The 8,621-nt window shown below is 25.8% G+C and overlaps 1 long non-coding RNA gene across 1 annotated transcript; it reads left to right on the forward strand.

The window, feature by feature from the left end:
* Nucleotides 1-197: 197 nt before the first annotated feature.
* LOC117174950 lies at nucleotides 198-2,723 on the forward strand. The gene is made up of 4 exons (XR_004467406.1): nucleotides 198-454; nucleotides 538-721; nucleotides 804-985; nucleotides 2,469-2,723. It is a non-coding gene; the product is annotated as an uncharacterized LOC117174950 (long non-coding RNA).
* Nucleotides 2,724-8,621: the final 5,898 nt, after the last annotated feature.

Below are 8,621 nucleotides of genomic sequence, written 5' to 3' on the forward strand. Positions count from 1 at the left end.
ATCTAGTCGGGAGTGGTGCTGACTGAAAACAGATGATTTGGAGCGATTCGCGCGCCATCTGTTGGTCATTCTAAGGACTTATTGAACTACCCTCGTAAGAAAACCACTACTTCATACACATATACGGTCGAGGCAGGGGGCTGGTTAAACCAGAGAGTATTAGAGAGAGTGGAAGCTGAGCGTATACGCCAAAGTAGCGGCTCAGTGACTGAGTTGCAACACTATTACGGTGAATTTGGCCTGCGAGTCCGATTTGTATATACATTTAGTGTATGACTAACGGGTTAATGACTTGTTTGGAAACTGCAAATCAAAACAGAAACAATAAAATCGTGTGTTTTTTTATGAAGTTTGAAAGAAAAATGGTCTTATATTGTTGCGTTGGTTACTGCAAACGCAACTCTAGAGACGACAAGGAATATTCATTTTTTGGGCCACCAAATGATCCGGAAATGTAAGTATAATATTGATAATATATAGTTGGACGTAATGGAATCCTATTTGTAAGTAATTAGATATTATTTTAACTATTTAAAGTTGAAACAAATGCCCACTCCCGAACCGAAGATTTCATGAATTGAAGCCAAGAATACATAAAAAAATGTTATCCAGCATGGAGGAAACGGATCTGCAAGTGAAAAACCAAAAGTAAAACTGATCCGAAATTCGCGTATACTCTGCTACTGATTGCGTTCGCTTTAACACTTTTTGAGAACGTGCAGTAAGTCAATATACTTACACGGTGAAAGTAAAATAAAAACAATAAGTATTTTCAATTCATAACGGTAATTAATATTTTCCAGTCGCGCAAAGTGGACCCAATTTTCTGTGGGAGTCAATGGAGAGCTAAAAATAAGTTCTAGTATCTGCTTCGATCATTTTGACAAAAAGTGCATTTTAAAGACATAACCGAGAGTGCTGCTGCTTAAAAATTCGAATCCAACAATCCTAGAAAGAAAAAGAAGTGCCGCAAAGCCTGCAGAAGGTGAGTAATAATTTGTATTGCATTTTGTAATCTTCGAAACCTCATAGTAATGTAATAATAATAGTTAATAGTAGTTTATTGTTAATATATTAAAATCTTTTAAATGATAATAAAATTTTTAACTGAAAAGTTGTCTTTCAACCAAGAACGATGACTTTTCTAACAGAAACTTGGAAATTTCTATTCATAATAATAAAATTGATAAATAATGATAATAATGAATAATGAAAGTAATTGAAGTAATGAAAGTATTTTTTTTAGATATTTAGTTTTTTTTAAAAGCTTTCCCATCCCATAAAATTTCTCTAATTCTTCTGAAATTTTAGGACATTCTTTTTAACCGCTTGAAATATTTTTGAATATCTAAATATTATTAAAATCCTTCTTAATGTCTTGAATTTTTATAAAAATCTTGAAAATTCCTTGAAAAGCTTGGAAGTACCCTAAAATATTAAAAATCATTTGAAATCTCTTGAAATACCTTGAAATTTGTTCAAGCCTTTGATTTTTTTTTAATTCAAGCTTCTTGGAATTTCTAGAAATTATTTCATATCTTTTAAATTCTTTAGAACTCCTTAATTCGTGTGAATAAATTCGTAGAAAGCGCATTTAAAAACTGAAATATTTTTAAAATCTATTGAATTACTGAAATAGATTGAAAATTCCTTGGGATATTAGTTTAGTTTTCTTAAGTATTCCAAATTCTTTTAAAGGTTTTGAAATCCCTTGACACTCTTGAAATCTCTTGGAAATTCATTGGAATTTTTGAAAATCTTTTTAAATTTCAAACAAAAGAATGGAATGCTAAACAATTGGTTAAATGTTCAACCAAATTGGTGAATTTTTCAACAAAAAATATTGAATGTTGTTCCAAACTCTTTTTTTGTGTTGCTTGAAAAATCAACAATATCATTGATTCATTTTTTATTTTTAATTAACAAATTTGTTTTTCTGACAAAAAGTTCAAATATTTTTTTGGAAGTTCATCTTTTTGGTTTAAATTTTCACCTTTATGGTAGAAAATGCAACTTTATGGTTAAAATTAATTTGTTTTGGCTAAAAATGTAATTTTTGTTTTTAAAATTCACATTTTTGGGGTGAAAATTCAACTGTTTTGTACAAAATTTGTGGATCTGACTAAAAAAAATCAACAACTTGATAGAAAGTTGAACTATTTGACTAAAAATGCATGTATTTTGTTGTAAATTAGTCTTTTTTGGTGAAAACACAATTTTTTGGTTACAAATCAAGTTTAAACAAAAGTTTTCCTTGGTTAAATCCAAGTTTTGTTTGTATTCAAATATTTTTTGTTACTGAAATGTAAATTATTTCATATTTATTTTAAAAATGGTTGAAAACTTGTTCAAAGTTCAATAACTGTCGTAAAAGTTCATTTTTTCGGTTAAACATTTGTAATTTTGGTAGAATATTCCTTTTTTTGTCAAAAAACTTATCTCTCTGTTAATCTTTGTTCTTCGGGCAGTACTGCTTCATTCTTGCGAATGTTTCTGCGAGTCAGATGTCACTGGGGGGCACGATTTAGAAGGCGTAAGCTACAAGAAAATAAAAGCGCAACTAAAAGTACAAATTCTTCTGTCAGTAATATTTCTCTTAACAAAGACAAGATAAAAATGAAGAGATTTACAGGCAAAAGGAATTAGAATTGCTCGTATAAGTCGAAAAAGCTAGAATTAATAGAATTAATTTATAGGATTGATTTATTGGACAAGTATTACGTTGTTTAGAAAATATATGTGCAAAAATTCATTATAATTATTACTGTTAAGCAATCTGTATTGTGCAATACAAAGAATTCATTTTGTGCAATAAACAAAAATCATGTGATATCTCTAACCGTTTTTGTATTATTATTCCCTTATTTTAAGATATTAAATAGAAAATAGTAAGTTCATCTGACATTCACGAATAGTATGGCATTCAAATTTCGCGATTATGTCAGACTTGGTGTTGCATCTGAACCAGAGATGGCGCTGAAAATCGCATATGCGAAAATACATTGATGATAAAGGTACGATTCCGTGGAAGCCGGTTGTAAAGTAAACATAAGCATGTGACAGTACCATTTTGGACGTTTTTGTTATTAATTTGCAACAGATTATACGTGCAGGTCAATCAAGAAGCTGTTAAAACACGATTTTTTCTGTGCTCTTCTTACACGTTTTTCTTTAAATTTTAATTAAGAACCTTTACATTTGCACTACCCATCACATGTCGGCATTGTGATATTGTTTCTCAAAGTAAACATTTTCCTACAAAGGCATTTCAAGCATCAATCACGAAGCCGGCATTCAACCATTTCTGTCCTGTGATTGAGTGTTCAACGCAGTGATCTCAGTTCTGAAACGAGACGAGGTCCAATACTATCGCAGGTCTATGTCCGTGTGAATATAGTAGGGGACGATGTAAATGACTGGGATGCCTGAGCAACCCATTTCTCCTCTTCTAAATTTGAAAAGTCGAAGTTGCATTATTGCCGGTCGGAATACTTCGGCAATTTTATTTATATCTCTACCTGCTTTGAAATAAAATGAAGAGTTTGAGATTTTAATATTTCCAGTTTTCGATGCTGGCGATTCTCATGATTTGAATTCTTCGCGCGCCTCTTTATATGCGTATATTTTGAGGTTACGTCATTTCAAGTATAAAATATAAATTATATAAATATTAATACTATTATATATAAATATATACGTATATTATTGATGATAATATTATAATTATGTTATATTATAATAGTCTTATTTATACCTTGAACCGAATTTGAAAGAAATTAAAGAAATTGGCGATTTCCGAATTCATCTCGTTTGGACAAAAACCCAATTATTTGATTGAAAAATTAATTATTTCGTTGAAAATGTAACTATTTTGTAAAAAAAAACTCCTCTTTTCTATAAAAAGTTCAGCTATTTCGTTGAAAATACATTTTTGAAACTGACAATTAAAAAATACCATTTTTGGTTAAAAAATTGTGTATTTTGTTAAAAATTCGTCTTTCTTTGTAGAAATTAAATTTTTTTATGCCAAATTTATACTTTTTGATTAAAAATTACATTTTTTGGTTGAATTATCAACTGCAAATATTTTTTGTTTGCAATGTCGTTTTGTTGTAAATGCAACTGTATTGTTAGAAATTAAAATCATAATTTTTGGGTGGAAAATTCGATTATTCACTTAAAGTTGAACTACTTAGTAAAAAAATTAATTTTTTCTTATTAAGGATTCATAATTATAGTAGAAAATTCAACTATTTGCCTTTAAATTGGTTTAAACATTCAGCTGTTTTGTAGATAATACTCTTTTTGACTTTAAAATTAAATAATTTCGTTGAAAGTTCATGTCTTTTGTTGAAAATTGACCTTGTTTGGTGGAAACTTAATCTTTTTGGTTGAAAATGTATCATTTTTGGTGAAAAGTGCAATTGTTTGGTTGAAATATCAACTGTACATCTTATTGGGTTTAAAAGTCGACTATTTCACTAAGAGTTGAACTACTTTGTAAAAAAAATACCTTTTTTTGTAACAAGGTTTTTTACTTATGGTTGAAAATTTAACTATTTGGTTGAAAGTTTAACTCTTTGATTGAAATCTCATTTTTTTCGCTTAAAAATTCAACTTTTTGTAGATAATTCGTTCTTTTGACTTTAAAATTAAATAATTTCCTATAAAATTCATGTATTTTGTATAAAATTTGTGTTTTTTTGTAGATCATTAATTTTCTTGGTCGAAAATTCATCTGATTGGTTGACAATTTAACAACTATGTTGAAAATTAATTTTTTCTGTTAAAAATTATTTATCTTTATCTGAAAATGTAACTATTTTAAGATTAATTAAAAATTAATCTTATATATTGGTTAAGTTGGAAAATCGTTTTTTTGATAGAACATTAATCTTCTGGGTCAAAAATTCACCTTTTTCCCTGGAAAATTTAACAATTTTGTTGAAAATTAGTTTTTTTTCTTGTTCAATTTAATTTTTTGTCACAGTTTTTATCTGGAAATTGAACTATTCCATTTTTTGTTGAAAATTATCCTGTAAATTTTATTAGTTAAAACACAAATTAATTGATAGAAAATTAATTTATTTGTTTTCGATGATTTTTTTTAATTGAAAGAATTTTAAAATAAAATCTTTTAAATTTAATTTAAGGTATTAAAAATTGAAAAATAATTGATTTTACAAGATGATTTTGAATCCGTTCAAAATTAAAGAATTAATAGATATTAGTTTATAAAATTATTTTCAATTATGACTTCAAATATTATTTCGGTCTAAAAAAATTTTATTTTTAACCCATTCAATTTAAAATATTTTAATTAAAAAAAGAAAATTTCGTTAATTATCAGCAATATTTGACCGTTCATTTGAAATTTGTAATGAGCTAAATTTGAAGTTTGAACGCTACAATTTTAATTTGAAAGAAGATTCAAAATTAATTTCAAACTTGAAATTATTTCAAATAATTTGAAACACGATGTGGATTTTTGCAGCTTAAAAAAAATTAAGCTTTTTGAGAATATTAAAATATTGAAAAAGAATAAAAAATATTGTTGTGATTGCTAAGAAAATTGAAAATGATTTTTTATTTTGAAAAATTAATTTTAAGTGAGTATTTGAAAAGATTTTAGAAACTTAAAAAAAAAATCTAGACGATTTTAAGGCAATTTTTTTCTTTTTCAGTTTTTTTAATTTTAGAAAAAAAATCTAATTAACAAAATATATTAATTTTCAACCCAAAGGTTTACTTCTTAACTAAATTAATTAATTTTCTCTCAAATAATTGGTTTTTCAACATTTACAGTGTACAGGATAATGTTTAAACCAAAAATGGAATAGTTTAATTTCCAGATAAAAACGATTAATTTTTAATCAGTTATGGAATAGTTACATTTTCAGATTAAAATAAATAATTTTTAAGCACAAAAAAAATTTTCAAACAAGTTGTTAAATGATGTATTTTAAACCAAAAAGATTGAATTTCTGCCAAACATGGTCAATTTCCAACAAAATACATAAACTTTCAACGAACTTATTTAATTTTAAAGTCAAAAAGAGTATTATCTACAAAAAAGCTGAATTTTGAATCCAAAAATATGATTTTTCAACCAAAATTTTAATTGTCGACCAAATAGTTTAACTTTATATCAAATTGTTGATTTTTAACGCCCAAAAGATGCATTTTTTACAAAACAGTACAATTTTTAACAGAAAAGTTACTTTGAAGGCGAATAGTTGAATTTTCAACCATAATTATGAATCCTTAATAAGAAAAAATTTTATTACTAAGTTTTTTAACTTTAAGTGAATAATCCAATTTTCCACCAAAAATTATGATTTTAATTTTTAACAATATAGTTGCATTTACAATAAAACGACTTTGCAACCAAAAAATTTTTACAGTTGATTTTTCAACCGAAAAATTTATTTTTTAACCAAAAAGTATAAATTTTCCATAAACAAATTTAATTTCTACAAAGCAAGACGATTTTTTAACAAAATATGTGATTTTTTAACCAAAAATGGTATAGATTAATTGTCACTTTCAAAAATGTATTTTCAACAACACATCAAACATATTTTCATCAGAATAGTTAAATAAATTAAATTTTTTCTCATTAAGGATTCATAATTATTAGTTCATGTATTTTGTTGGGAATTGACCTTCTTTGGTAGAAATTTAATCTTTTTGGTTGAAAATGTATCATTCAACAACTTTGTTGAAAATTTATTTATTTCGATTAAAAATTATTTCATTTAATCTGAAAATGTAACTATTCTAAGATTGATTAAAAATTAATCGTTTTTATCTGGAAATTGAACTATTCCACTTTTGGTTGAAACTTTATCCTGTACATTGTATTAGTTAAAACACCAATTATTTGATAAAAAATTATTTTATTTTTTTAAAAAGTAAACTTTTAAGTTAAGAATTGATATATTTTGTTAATTCGATTTTTTTCATAAAATTAAGATAAACTGCAAAATAAAAAAATTGCCTTCAAATCGTCCTGATACATTTTTTTTTTAATTTTCTAAAATCTTTTCCCATACTCACTTAAAATTAATTTTTCAAAATAAAAATCATTTTCAATTTTCTTTGCAATCACAACCATTTTTGTTATTCTTTTTAAATATTTTAATATTCTCAAAAAGCTGCATTTTTTTGCAAAAAATCACATCGTGTTTTAAATTATTTGAAATAATTTCAAGTTTTAAATTAATTTTGAATCTTTTTTTAAATTAAAATTGCAGCGTTCAAACTTTAAATTTATCTCATTACAAAGTTAACAATTCAAGGCTTTCTATCTCGAACCATTCTGTTCAAATTTGTATAGTTTTTAACAGTTGTTTGTGATGGATTGTTTTAAATGAACGGTCAAATATTGCTGATAATTAACGAAATTTTCTTTTTTTAATTAAAAAATTTCAGTTTGTTTGGGTTAAAAATAAAAAATTTTTTAGACTGAAATACTATTTGAAGTCATAATTGAAAATAATTTTATAAACAATTGCATTTTTGACCAAAAATGATTCATTTTCAACCAAAAAGATTAAATTTATACCAATTTAAAGGCAAATATTTGAATTTTCAACTATAATTATGAATTCTTAATAAGAAAAAATTAATTTTTTTACTAAGTAGTTAAACTTTAAGTGAATAATCGAATTTTACACCCAAAAATTATGATTTTAATTTTTAATAATAGAGTTGCATCTACAAGAAAACGACTTTGCAAATAAAAAATATTTGCAGTTGATAATTCAACCAAAAAATGTAATTTTTAATCAAAAAGTATAATTTTTCCATAAAATAATTTAATTTCTACAAAGAAAGAAGAATTTTTATCAAAATACATGATTTTAAACCAAAAATGGTATTGTTTAATTGTCAGTTTCAAAAATGTATTTTCAACGAAATAGATGAACCATCAAACAAAAAAATATAAAAATTTTAACATAGTACTTCAACTTTTGATAGAAAAGAGGAGTTTTTTTTACAAAATAGTTACATTTTCAACAAAATAATTAATTTTTCAATCAAATAATTGTGTTTTTGTCCAAGCGAGATCAATTCCGAAATCGCCAATTTCTTTAATTTCTTTCAAACGCGGATCAAGGTATGAATAAGACTATTATAATATAACATAATTATAATATTATCATCAATAATATGCGTATATATTTATATATATAATAGTATTAATATTTATATAATTTATATTTTATACTTGAAATGACGTAACCTCAAAATATACGCATATAAAAAGGCGCGCGAAGAATTCAAATCATGAGAATCGCCAGCATCGAAAACTGGAAATATTAAAATCTCAAACTCTTCATTTTATGTCAACGCAGATAGAGATATAAATAGAATAGCCGAAGTGTTCCGACCGGCAATCGTGCACCTTCGACTTTTCAAATTTAGAAGAGAGAAAATGAATTGCGCGCGCAAACCAGTCATTTACATCGTCTCCTACTATATTCACACGGACATAGATCTATGATAGCATTGGACTGTGACGTAGGGCTAAAGCCTACTTAGTAAATGCATACGCCATCTAGCGGCTTTAAGCATACATGCTCAAGTCAAATAGGGACTTACGTTACCGGTAATAT

The sequence above is a fragment of the Belonocnema kinseyi genome, chromosome 6 (assembly GCF_010883055.1).
Source record: "Belonocnema kinseyi isolate 2016_QV_RU_SX_M_011 chromosome 6, B_treatae_v1, whole genome shotgun sequence".
NCBI lineage: Eukaryota > Metazoa > Arthropoda > Insecta > Hymenoptera > Cynipidae > Belonocnema > Belonocnema kinseyi.